General features: G+C 35.4%; 1 non-coding gene and 1 pseudogene across 1 annotated transcript; one reads left to right on the forward strand and one right to left on the reverse strand.

Annotated features, from left to right (window-relative positions):
• Window positions 1–890: 890 nt before the first annotated feature.
• Window positions 891–4,394, forward strand: LOC147517731 (protein DETOXIFICATION 48 pseudogene; annotated as a pseudogene).
• A 5,433-nt stretch (window positions 4,395–9,827) lies between these two features.
• On the reverse strand, window positions 9,828–9,943 carry LOC147517732 (U5 spliceosomal RNA). The gene has a single exon (XR_015214698.1). It is a non-coding gene; the product is annotated as a U5 spliceosomal RNA (small nuclear RNA).
• Between the last annotated feature and the right edge of the window lie 3,854 nt (window positions 9,944–13,797).

Consider the following 13,797-nt stretch of genomic DNA (forward strand, 5'->3'; position numbering starts at 1 on the left):
CATCTATGCACCAACTTGAGGGGGAGTATAGAAAGCTGTAAATTGCTTTTTATGTATAGAACGCAGGCCGCGCTCAGATATTCGCATGATGGAGCGCACCCCACGCCTCAGGCATGACCGAAGTCCAGTAGCTTGGGCGCACCTGCGCCCCGTGTTTCTCAAGCCACCGACTGTTTTGTTTCTATTTGTAGGAACCTCTATATAAACAATTGTAACCTCTTTAGAATATAATCAAGTAAATATACACTGAATTGAATTGAATCCTCTGGTTCTACACCCCAATATCACAGTGAATTAATTTAAAAAGATTAGTACTAGAAGTAATACTTTTATTAAAAGGTAAACGAGTTTGCTTTGCTAGTGGACAAACATTACAAGAACATTCAAAATCAGATTTAATTGGTTCAAATGTTTTAACTAAAAATTTAAAACGAGACATAGATGGGTGACTGAGGTGCCAATGCCAAAGATCAAACTTGTTTCTGCCAAGACCGAAGAATGCAGAAGCTTTATTTAGATAATATAGGCTATCTCGAGAATCACCCTGACCAATCTGTTTCAAAGTCTGTTGGTCCTGAAATATGCATTGAGATGGTAAGAAAATAACATCACAACTAAGAGAATGTGTTAATTGAGATATTGATAAAAGATTAAATTTGAAAAAAGGTATGTGAAATACATTCTCAAATATAAGAGTTGGTGAAAAGACAATAGTACCAATGTGATGTACTAATGAGTAAGTTCCATCTGGCAATTGAACTGAAAAATTCTTTGGTGCAATGATATATGAATTAAATAAAGCTAGATTAAAACAAATATGATTAAATGCTCCCGAGTCAATAATCCATGACGAAGAGGAAAAAGGAAGAATCGAACCTACTAGATTTGCCATGGGCATTGCAGATTCATCATTTGACAGCATGGTGAGGAGACAACTGTACTACTCAGTTGTCAATGGTGGAGGGGATGGCCCTGGGGCTGGTGCAGGTGATACAGCAACAACCACATTTTCTTTGGTTGTAGGAGGATATCCATGAATCTTGTAGCAGGTGCTTTTGGTGTGTCCGTGTTTGTGCAATGTTCACAAAAAGGTCTAGCCCTTTTGTATAGTGATATGAAGGATGAGAGTCATATTGACGCACATGGAGAGTAGCGGAATCAAAAGAAGGAACCATAACAACATTTATTTCTTGTTGTTTTTCTTCTTGGCAGACTAGAGAATAGATCCGTTGGATGGTTGGAAATGGATCCATTAAAAGTATTTGACTGCAGATAGCAAAGAAGTGATCATGAAGTCCTTGGAGGAACTCCATTGCACGATCTTGATGGTAATGTTTAATGATGGCCTTACCATAACCACAAACACATGGGGGAACAGTAACAATATAGTTAAGTTCATCCCAAAAAGATTTTAATCGAGTAAAGTAAACCGATATAGTAGAACCGTCTTGTTTGAGAGTGGCGATTAATTGCTTGAGTTGATAAATATTTGGTGAGTTTGATTGTGAGAAGTGTTCCTTGAGATCTTCCCATATTTCTACAACAGTTTCGGCATAAAAAATGCTATGACGAATATCCATCGACACAGAATTCAATATCCAACTACTAACAAGGTCATTGCATCAAGCCCAATTTGGGACATCTTTCTCTTCATATGGTTTCTTGAGTGTGCCATCAACAAAGCCAAGCTTATTTTTTGCTCGCAAGGCCATGCTAATAGCACGAGACCAAGTGACATAGTTGTCACCGAAGAGGACTGGAGAGACCAAAACCGCCGTTGGATTATCGGAATGATGTATGGAAAAAGGGTCCAAAATCGAGTTTGCATTGGGGATTACGGAAGTGGAACTTGGAGGGGAAGGTGAAGCCATTTTTTTTTTTTTTTGTTAGAAATATGATACCATATAGAATTGAGAATTGATTTGGTTGGCTTCCTTAAGAAGACCAAGAAGAAAATATTTATTTATAGATCATTTACATGTATTACAAGGAACTAAATTTGAAATTTAAATATACAACTATACAAGGATATAACCCACAATCAAGGAACCTAAAATCAAGGAAATCCTACGTTATTCTCTTCATACAATTATTACATATGTGGAGATAAAATATATCCTAACTAAGAATCTATAAGTATAGAAACTCTTGATATGTGGGATATGGTATGTTGCATAGATATGCACATACAATATCTTTAGATTGTGCGAAAGGGGTTCTTGAAGTACTTTCTTATCCAGAGTTGAATGCACATTGATCATGGACTCGTCATGGAGACCAATCCTAGATAGCATTCATTCAGTTATCTATATTGTACTTTCATTCTTTTTCTTTAGTATGTATTACTAGTATGTACTGTAATATCTGGCCTACTGTCATGGCTGAGTGGATATCCAAGCATGGACCACTAATCTCACGTAAGCATCAAACAGATTTTGTTCTCAACATTATGAATTAATATATGTTGGTCAGTTATCCAAAAAAAATAGGTGTTAATGGTCCAAAATAATGAATGGCAGGTTCAAGATTTATGCCCCCTTTTTTATATTCACCTTCTTTGTGAGCCTGGGAACAGACTCTTTGGAAATGGGGTATTTACATTTTGAATTTCTTAAATTGATTATTTATTCATTTGCTATATTTTACTTCATTATGTGTGAGCTCAACATCTCTAAGATGATGTTGGGAACAACACAGACACTAGTTTCCATGGACCTTGATTAAAATCTCACATACAAAATTTGAGTATTTCACTGTTTTTTTCTTTCTGTTTTCATGGTTTTATCCCATAGTAAGTCCAACCATATTGGATTACAAGAGATTTCTGCGTATGTTTATGGGAAGAAAGATAGAAAACAGAGCAGCAGCACTACTACCCAAAACAACAAGAAAGACCTCTTCTAGCTAGAGTTCTAGTCTCTTGTAATGCCACACAGTAGTCTTGTTAAGCTACACCAAAATGACGAAAAGAGGACACAGCATCTACCCCCATGGGATGAGGTTTCACTCTGCCTTCTCTCTCACCAAAAAAACTCTGTTTTGCATCTTTACATACTAATATGTTTTGTGTTTTTGTTGCATGATTGGTTTGAAGCTAGATCATGGATGAAATTATGGCAATGAGCAAAATATCAGGACCCAGTGTTGTAACATACAGGTCTGATTTTCTATTTAAGAGCTATGATCTCTATGTTTTTTATAGGCTATCTTGGAGAATTGGAACTTGCAGCTGCTTCACTCAATCGCTCTCAATTGGTTTTGCAAACATCACATGCTACTCTATAATAACTAGATTGTCCATGGGCATGGAACCCATTTGTAGTCAAGCATTTGGAGCCAGGAGGTGGAGTCTTTTGGGTGTCACACTACAAAGAACAGTACTTGTGTTAGCGTTCTCATGTTTACCTCTTATTCTCTTATGGCTAAGCATGAAGCAACTTCTTCTTTGGTGTGGTCAAGACCCTAACCTTACTTCCATGGCATCAATTTATCTTACTTATTCCATTCCTAATCTATTTGCTCAAGCTTTACTGCATCCACTTAGATCTACTTGAGAGCACAAGGGGTTACCTTACCTCTTGTAGCATGAGCTTTGATTGCTTTGATTCTTCACATACCTATAAATTTTGTACTGGTGGTTCAAATGAAAATGGGATTAAAAGGGGCTGCACTTGCATCAGTGGGGACTAGCTAGTTACAATCTAGTTATCTTGCTGATTGTATACATTTGTGTATGGAGTGCACATAAGAGAACATTTCAAGTGGTGACACGTAAATGTCTTACTGGTTGGGGAACACTGCTTGGCCTGGCGATACCAAGCTATTTTTTAGTTTGTTTGGAATGGTGGTGGTATGAGCTTATGATCATTTTATGTGGATTGCTTCCTGATCCTAAACCAAAAGTTGCAGCCATCGGGGTAATGATTCAAACAACCTCGCTTCTGTACATAATGCCATCGTCTATTAGTTTTGGAATCTCTACCAGAGCAAGCAATGAGTTAGGAGCTAACATGCCTTGCAAAGCTAGAAGGGTCATGGTTGTTGCACTTTTGGCATCATTCTTGTTGGGATTTCTCTCAATGGCTTTTACAGTGGCTGTGAGCTCGACATGGGGAAAAATGTATAGCGACAACATAGAGATTCTTAGTCTAACAAGCATTGTTTTGCACATTATAGGCCTTTGTGAGCATTTTAACTGTCCACAAACAACCGGTTACAGCGTCTTGAAGAGATGTGCAAGGCCTACTGTAGGTGCTAATATAAATTTTGGAGCATTTTATATCTTGGGAATGCCTTCAACAATTTTGCTTGCTTTCAAGCTTGGTTTTGGATTTTTGGGGCTATGGTTGGGACTATTAGTAGGTCAATCTTGTTGTTTGTTGCTAAAGGATTAATAGCATATGTGTTACTTCAAAGAGATTGGGTCCTAGAAGCTAAACGAGCTTGCATGTTGATTGGAGAAATAGGCACTGGTTCGAAATAGTGTTTTATGCTGAAAAGGTGCGACCTTTTCGAAATAGGCACTGGTTCGAAACAATGTTTTATGCCGAAAAGATGTGACCTTTCGAAATAGGCACTGGTTCGAAACAGTGATTTATGCCAAAATGGTGCGTCCTTTCGAAACATGTGACTTTCAAAGAGGTGCCTAACTTTTTCAAAGAGTCACTGTGCTATTTCGAAAAGGCACTTTTCACCTATAAATAGTGGATGAATTTGGAGAGAAAGACACACCAAATCACACATTTCTGATCTTTTTCTTCTCCCTCTGTTCTTAGTCAAATACTATGTTGTGTTCGCTGATTCTATAGAATTGAAGTGCTAGCTTTCTATAGAAGAAAATTTGTTCTATCTTGAGAGATAGTTTCTCATTCAACCTTGAAGCACCGTGAGGGGGAAAATCTGTCTTAAAGACATAGTGATCATCATTAAGCTCAGATTTAATCATTGGTAAATTAAGTTCATTCGTTAAACTAAAAGGTTTGTTTGTTCATTGAACTAAAGATTTGTTCATGATATATTTGTTATATCAATTTGATTTTCTTGTTTACTTAACAATAAGTATATTTTTTGAATAAGTTTCCTAACAACTTAAGATAGATTTTCTTTTTTGCCTTGAATTAATTTTGTTGAATTAATTTTGGCTATATTTATTGTTAATTTGGAGACTAACAATCTTAAAGCGGATTCTAAGTTTCTGTTGGTACGAGAAAAGCGAAAAAAATGAACAAATACAGATAAGTTTACTTCTCTTAAAAGTTTCAATTTCCTTTTACTTGAAGCGCACCATTAAGAAAGAAGGAGACCAAAAAGAAGAGACGTATGGACATGACTTTGTTAAGTAGTTTTATTGCTTGGACAGTTGTACATGACTTATGTCTTGGTCTTAGAAATCCATTCCTTAATGAGAATAATCTTATTAATATAGTAGAATGTCATATGTGAATTGGATTTCTTTGATAGCGCCAAAATGGTATTTGCATAACCACAGGGCAATTTCTCATCGTTGGTTAAAGTGGGGTTCGTTAATTAATTCACTTTAAAATTGTGAAAAGTTGCGAACAGGTGCAATTTTTTTAAAACCCATTATGTTGGCAGTTATATTGTTGTTGTGCATAAGACGGTTCAAGGTTCAAGCATAGACTTTTACTTAACAGATGACATGTGTTTAGTATATATAAGTTTGACTCACATGGAGATCGATTTGTTAGTTTTGCAAGTTTACAGGTGACGTTCAAAACAAAGAGTTTCTTGATACTTTAGTAATTAACACTTGGTGAGAAACATATATTTTAAAAGGGAATTGTTTTGTCTAGCTTCATCCTAACATGTTTTTTAGACTGGAGTCTTTGGCGCTATCTCATGGTTTGATTAACTGGTAAAAGGCAAAAGTTAAAGAGACTCTCCATTGGTTACGAAAACCTTTACTAGTTGCATGTTAACCGTAACTTTTGAAAGAGAGTCACAGGCTCACAAAAAAGCTATAAGGTGATAAAGTACTTGAATTAGATTTGATCAAGGACGAGACGCTGATTAGTTTGGAAGAACTGAAGTCATTCATTGGTGAATATATCGGTGTTTAGTGAACAGGCATGGTGTTGGTTCCAAATTGAACAGACACAAAGGAAACTTAACAACAAGGTACTTTCGACTTTTACCGGAGGAATAACAAAGTGTGTTTCTATTTCAGAATAGAAATACAACACCACCAGTTTCTCCTATTCATGTTGTTCCTATTTCATTTGCTAAACCTACTAGTTCGTTGAATATTATGGACATTTTGGTCACCGATGAAGACCTTATGTTCGTAGAAGTGGAACTCAACAATTACGGGTGTATACTAGCAATGGTGGATACTAGTTCGACTCATACGTTAATCTCAGAGTATGTATCCGAGGATATTGGATTGAAACTCGCCGATTGTAAAGGCTATATGAGGGGCTTGAACTAAGAAGCTAAATTGGTTAAAGGACTTGCTTTGGAAGTTTACATTAAGATGCACAACTAGTGAGGAAAAGTAGACATGATGGTAGCTCGCTTAGACCATTTTCAAGTCATTCTTGGAATGAACTTCTTAACAGCAAACAAGGTGGTGGTAATGCCACACTTGGGGGGGGGGAGGGATTATGATCCAAGATTCTGAGAATCCTTGCTTCATTCCAGATGTTAGGAATGGCGAGTGCTAAAAATGTTCTAAAAATATTTTATTATTTGTAAGATGTATGTATTTTACTATTGCGCCAAAGAGTGCCAATAAAGAAGATTGCTTAAGATATTGTTCTGTAAGCATACTTGTAAGCAAAATTGAAGTCTTAGAAGTGTCTCAACACTATATGAATGATATGTGATATTCTTTAACAAGACGCCTCACTCGAAAAGCATACATCTAAATGGTTTTCCAATTTATTGACTTTGTCATGAGAAATTGGAAAATGTGGGGGATTATGTCTCTCCTTGAATTAATCAATTCAAAATTGAAAATTTATTGAAGCATTACTATAAAGACATCAAATGTGGTGTTTTACTCTATGAGAGATGCATAAATTTCAAGGATATCTTCAAAGCAAACGTGAATAGCAAGGTCCACTATGAAATCAGAATTCATAGCATTGGACAAGGCTGGAGATCGAAGAAGCTAAGTGACTTCAAAATTTCTTAGAGGATATTCCAAACTAGGCTAAACCTGTGTCAGCAGTGTGTATACATTGTGACAGCCAATCTGCTATTGGTAGAGCACAGAGTAGCATGTATAACGGAAAGTCTCAACATATCCATCGTAGACATAACACTGTTAGACAATTGCTCTCAAATAAAGTTATCTCAATCGACTATGTAAGGTCAAAAGATAACATTGTGGATCCGCTTACAAAAGTTTAACAAGAGAGCAAGTGGAAAGATTATCCAGGGGAATGGGCTTGAAACCTTCGAGATAATCAACCAAAAGTCCTCATAATGGAAAAACCAACCTAGTTTACTGGAGATTCCAAGATTGAGCTAACTTAATTATGTATGTGACTTAGTTAGCACTGGAGAGTAATACTATACTCAAACCCATTCCTATGATAAAAAAAAGTACATATCTTACCGCGAGACCCAAGATAAGTCAAGCTTTTAATGATTTACTATATCTTGGAAAGTTATGTTATCCAAGTGGAGTATTGCAGGATACTCTTTATAGAAATCACCTATGTGAGTGTGAAGTGGGGCAGCTTCTATGAGAATTTTAAGGCAAATGTCTCAAAAGCACTCTATGAAACCAATAAGTGTTTAAGGCCAAAATGAACACAAACGTGAGAACCAACAGTATTCGATAAGGTACTGCGTGAAGATGATTGTCTAGGTTTATACAAATGGCTGACAGTTCAAAGACATTAATTGAAGTCTACTGATCGTCCAATTAAATCCGATCGTCTTTCACTAAGGCAAGTTCAAGGCCTCCCATACTACTTGACCTGATGCGGTATCTTTTCATTTGTAAAAGAATATAAATCCATTGTTTATGAGTATAAACGCCAAATTTTCATTCATGTGGGGGATTGTTAGAAAAATGGATTTGCACAAATCCATTGAGATATAAATGAGTAATTTGTCTCCCAAGTTACCCCACTTGAGATGAAATGGGTTTCACTTGAAACAGTACGTAAAGAGAGAAAAACCTTCTCGGAAGGGTGTACTAGTTTGAAATAATGCATTATGCCGAAAAGGTGCGATCTTTCAAAATAGGCACTGGTTCGAAACAGTGTTTTATGCCGAAAAGGTGTGACCTTTCGAAATAGTGCTTTATGCCGAAATGGTGCGTCCTTTCGAAACATGTGACTTTTCAAATAGGTGCCTAACTTTTTCAAAGAGTCATTGTGTTGTTTCGAAAAGGCACTTCTCACCTATAAATAGTGGATGAATTTGGAGAGTAAGACACACCAGATCACACATTTTTTATCTTTCTTTTCTCCCTCTGTTCTTAGTCAAATATTATGTTGTGTTCGCTGATTCTATAGAATTGAAGTGCTAGCTTTCTATAGAAGGAAATATGTTCTATCTTGGAAGACAGTTTCCCATTCAACCTTGAAGCACCGTGAGAGGGAAAATCTGTCTTAAAGACATAGTGATCATCACTAGGCTTGGATTTAATCAATAGTAAATTAAGTTCATTCATTAAACTAAAAGGTTTGTTTGTTCATTGAACTAAAGGTTTGTTCATGATATATTTGTTATATCAATTTGATTTTCTTGTTTACTTAACAATAAGTATATTTTTTTGAATAAGTTTCCTAACAAGAATTACTGTACACATAAATATATATACCTATTATTCATCATATTATGTCATAAAAAAAAGAGTGAATTACCATAAAATGCTGATAATGTTACTTAGATGTTGTATTACTTTGCAAGTCATAATACTCTTATGCCATCACCATATATGTTCCTTCATAAATAATGACATTATAAAGTCTAGATGCATCTCCTTATTTTCTTCGGGTTAACTAGTATTACCCCCAATACACACAAAAGGGTTGACCGTGTTTTTTTTGTGTATTTTGGGGAGAGACCCTAATTGCCCATCTTGTGGGGGGAAATCCAAACTGACTCATCGGGGGGGGTAACACTTACTAACCCTATTTTCTTCTTAGTGTTGTGCATCTCTTCATTTTAACTGCATCCAATAATATTGCGTTAGTTACTGGAGCCCAGACCAGGACAGGCCCATCCACAATTTGGTCTCTGATAAGTTTGCAAGAAATGGTGAACTGAGAAACATACTTTATGTTTAGTGACTATGTGTTAATGTGTACTTCGAATGATGAGCAAGATGGAATGAACTCCAATAGGCTGCGTGTGTCAAGAAAGGTGTTGCACTTCCTATGGGAGCGAAGCAATGGTGGCCAAACAAACTTCAGTTGGTGTATAGGGTAGAAAACCATCATTCTACCTATTATAGATTTACAGTGTAACTTTATCTTACATTGTATCATTTCCACTAGCCGTTGGAGTGCCTACCATAAGGCTCTCACATATGTAAATTGTAAATTTTTCTTTTTGCTCAATCAATTGATCATGACTAATTCATGAAGTGAGTAAAGGACTAAGGAGAGGTTAATTCGACTTAGTTTATTACAACCGAAATGTCCATGACCCCAAATAGGGGTGATCAATTATCAGTAAGACCATGTTTTGTGTACCCACACATGTTTATCACATTATCTTCAATTTCTGAGTTTTAAGAAAACAATTGCAAAAGAATTCCATTGAACTCACACACCAGCAGCATCAAAGCACTGAAAGTTCCATATAAACACTTCTCCATTAGAAACATTTTAGCTTGAGTTGGTGGGATTCCGAAAATAAATCCATTCAAAAATAGGAGTATGCTGCTTTATGCGACGAGCACACAGTATTCTTTAGTAAAAGGCGAAAGAATAGTTCGCTCTGTGCTCATCGCGCAACTGCCTGTGTTTAGACCTTTCTTAGTTGCAACTTTTAAACTTTACATAAGTAGTTCTTGGCTCAAACCTTTCATAGTTTCATTTGCTTGATATGGGACTAAAAGCTTTAACGTGTAACTGATTTTGCAGTAGTGTGAGTCCTGTATGCCATTTGGACTTACCCACCAAAAGAATCAGGTTAGGTTGAAATCTATAACCTGATCCAAGCCAGGTCTTAGACCCTGATATGAAGTTCTCATAGTAAGTAGGACAAGCATCAAATTTTCCTACACTTGTTTGGGTTATTGAAGTGGAGTGGCTGATTGTTTGGTCAGAGTTTGATAAAACAAATTCGTACACAAGAGTTTAATTACTTGAGATACTGTTGATTTTGTTTTTTAAATGTCATCATCTTCATTAATTATTTGTGTAATTGTGTTTATATGCGTAGCATCCTAGCTTTTATGTGTGAAGGTATAAGAATGATGTCCTTATTGGATTAGCTTAGGAGGGTCTTAGGCTTTTAGCATAAGTGTGGACTATGATGAAAACTAAAAAGGAAGCTTGTTGCCACCTGACCACGTCTTTGTCTTGGAGTTTTGACTCTTGAGACTGAAGGCTCAAGGACTGCGGTAAACTTCTGATACCAAATGAACTAACACATATCTATTCTACTCTATGCGAGTAGGCGAGCGAGCCACCAAGCCGTGGAAAATACCATTCAAACATTTTGTTTTTTTTTTTTTTTTTTTTTGGGAATTAGACATAACCCCCGCTCTAATTTTCTTTTGACATGCCCCACTTTAACATTTGATGTCGGTCAACTAAGTTTGACTCTCATTGACCCGTTAGTCCAGATATTCTATTTTCTTTCAATAAAATAATAATAATAATAATAATCTAAAACTCCCATGATGAAATGCCGAATATGTTCTCAATGGCCATTAAATACGTGAATTAAAACTTTAAATACCCGTTAAGTGCATTCATCGGTTCATGTTTGTTAAATAATATAATAGAAAGACTTGATTTTAAATAGCAAATTGCATACGAAATAGAAATCATTAAGGGCATATTTGGCATTTCATCATGAGAGTTTTAGATATTTTTTTATTGGAAGAAATTCAAGAAAATAGAAAACCTAGACTAACAGTCACTGAGAGTCAAATCCAGTTTAATGGTATCCAGTGTTAAATGGGGGGCTTGTCTAAGAGTGGGGTGGGTAGGTTATGTCTAATTCCCAATTATAAAAGGGAGGGGTGGGGGTGGGGTGTGCATAAAACTGACCAAACCAAGAAACCCGACTGAACCGAACCAAATTGAACCGAACTGGTTGGTTTCGGGTTGGTTATATTTATTATTTGGTTCGATTCAGTGTATATGAAAACCGATAGAGTCGGTTCGGTCGACGGTTTTGTCTCAAATCCAACCCAAAACGACCCGCCATATATATATATATATATATAGGGTTTAGGGTTAAATTATATATATATATATAAATTATATATATAGGGTTTAGGGTTAAATTATATATAAATTAAATATATATATATATATATATATATATATATATATATATATATATATATATATATAATTTAATTTAAAATATATGAAAACTGGCCAGTTTGGATTGGTTATTATCGGTTAAACCATAACCCAGTCAGTTTGGTTCAGGTATCAGTTCAGTTGGAAATTAGTTTAGTTTGGTTCAGGTATCAGTTCAATTGGAAATTAGTTTGGTTTGGTTCGGTTTGACTAGTATAATACAGCCGGTTTGGTTCGATTCCAGAAAAACATAAACCGATAGAGTCGGTTCGGTCACCAATTTATCCCCAAATCCGACCCGAAATGACTGCTACCGGGGGCGTGGGTGGGGTTATGTCTAAAAAACCAATTTTTTTTTTTTTTTTTTTTTTTTTTTTCAGTTTTCTAGCTTTACCACCCCCAAAACTTAGCCCAATTAGCTTTACCCCCCAGTTCTTTCATCTAGAGGTTTACCCCATCAAGATCACACCACATACAAGTCAATTGTTATCTTTTTTGTCAATGCATGTAAAAAGACTTCATAGCCCTTTGCCCTTTTAATATCTAGCTTTACCCCCCCCAGAACTTAGGCCAATTAGTTTTACCCCCCTAGTTTTTTCATTTAGAGGTTTATTCCTCCAAGACCACAACACATCCAAGTCAATTGAGCTTGACCGTAATGCTTTTTGTCAAAACAAATGAAAAGACTCTAATGCCTTTTCTAGGTATAATTACATAAATACCCTGTGACTTTGGCAAATACAAAATTGGAATTCAAATCATCTAGGACATATGTCACGGTCTTGTGAACTATATCCGACGGCTATACACCATCACTACTATCTAGGGGTGCAAACAGATAGGTTCGGATTTGGATATGGTTGTATCCGAATCTGAATCCAAAAATTTATACTGATATCCGAACCCGTATCCGAATCCGACGAATATTAAAAAAATTATCCGAATCCGATTTCGAATATCCGAATCGGATATCAGATAATATCCGATCCGAAAATTAAAATTAATTAAAATTTTATTTGCTTTGAATAATTCATTTTACCACTATAAAAACTAGTATAAATATATATATTTATCATTTATTATTATTATTTTGTTATTACAATTTTATATTATTAGTTTATGATTTTATATAATATTTTATATAATAAATAAATAAATAATATATTTTATATATTTTGTTATATACCAATCCTTATCAAATGACATCCACACCCTTAGAGTGGTGTATGGCTGTCGGATAGAGTTCACAAGATTATGACATGTGTCATAGATGATTTAAATTCCAATTTTGTATTTGCCAAAGTCACAGGGTATTTATGTAATTATACCTAGAAAAGGGCATTAGAGTTTTTTCATTTGTCTTGACAAAAAGCATTACGGTCAAACTCAATTAACTTGGATGTGTTGTGGTCTTGGGGGGGTAAACCTCTAAATGAAAGAACTAGGGGGGTAAAACTAATTGGCCCAAGTTCTGGGAGGTAAACCTCTAGATGAAAGAACTGGGGGGATAAAACTAATTGGCCTAAATTCTTAGGGGTAAAGCTAGAAAACTATTAAAAGGGCAAAAGGCAATGAAGTCTTTTTACATACATTGACCAAAAAGATAACAGTTGATTTGGATGTGGTGTGATCTTGGGGGCGTAAACCTCTAGATGAAATAACTGGGGGATAAAGCTAATTGGCCTAAGTTTTGAGAGTAAAACTAGAAAACTGTTTTTTTTTTTTTTAACTTTTTTGGTTTGCCCCACTCATCTAATCAAACCAAACCCTTAGCACTTTTTTTTTTTTTCTCCTCTATGGACCCACGTGAAATAAAGTGGCCCCACTAACTATGACTTAGCTCAAAACTAGTCAACTGTAAATAGAACTTGGCATCAAGAAACTTTATTGATTTTCAAAAAAATCAAAGGCTGACACTTTTTACTATCAGATCATTTTTGTTGTAACCAATGTAAAATTATCAATATTATACACTGGTCTTCAATACTAAAGTACAAAAAAAAACAGTTAAAATGGTTATTTTCCACGGAAAAAATGTTAACAAATTTCCACCCATACACCTTTGTGATTACGAATGGAATCTCGGATTTCCATCGAATATTTTAGTTTTTAAGAAATCGAAATAACAGTATTAGGATCGAAATTTGAAATATGTAAATTCCATATACTTTTGTGAGTTTGTCTGATAATGTCGGAATTCCAGTTTTTTTAACTTTCGGAATTCCGGCAATCCTGAAATCGTAAACTATGCAGCCATATCATGCATATATTCTACACAAATTTTAGAGTTTAGACACAGAAAAAGTAATTCAAGTGGCACTTTTAGGCC

This window comes from Coptis chinensis, chromosome 2 (assembly GCF_015680905.1).
Source record: "Coptis chinensis isolate HL-2020 chromosome 2, ASM1568090v1, whole genome shotgun sequence".
NCBI lineage: Eukaryota > Viridiplantae > Streptophyta > Magnoliopsida > Ranunculales > Ranunculaceae > Coptis > Coptis chinensis.